We start from the raw sequence: 473 nt of genomic DNA on the forward strand, positions 1-473 counted from the left end.
CCATCCATGTGTCAAACAGTCCTGGAGTGTCAATTATGGCGACATTCCTTGAACCTATTTTTGAGTTTCTCATCTCACATTCTTGAGTAACTGATTCTGGATTGAAGTCTTCACGAAATGCATTTCTACCCAGAATTGTGTTTCCTGTAGCACTCTTTCCTGATCCAGTTTTGCCCAGCAGCACAATCCTCAGATTCCCTAAAGAAAGAGACTTGTTTTAATAAATAGTATATTTAAAATGTTTCTGTCAGGGATGCTCACACAAAAAGAACCGTTTGCCGTTTTATTTAAAATAAAAAATAACCAAAAACAGATAACGACGAAAAAAGAGTGCCCTCTGGTGGCTAAACCGGCCACTTAAAACTGACTGTGATAGGTAAGAAATGTTAGGATTCGATAGCCAATCACAAATGTCCATGTGTATGAAATTTGAAGAAACAAAACAACCAACCAGCTAACTCTATTTGTTACAG

Source organism: Puntigrus tetrazona, chromosome 14 (genome assembly GCF_018831695.1).
Source record: "Puntigrus tetrazona isolate hp1 chromosome 14, ASM1883169v1, whole genome shotgun sequence".
In the NCBI taxonomy this organism is placed as follows: Eukaryota; Metazoa; Chordata; class Actinopteri; order Cypriniformes; family Cyprinidae; genus Puntigrus; species Puntigrus tetrazona.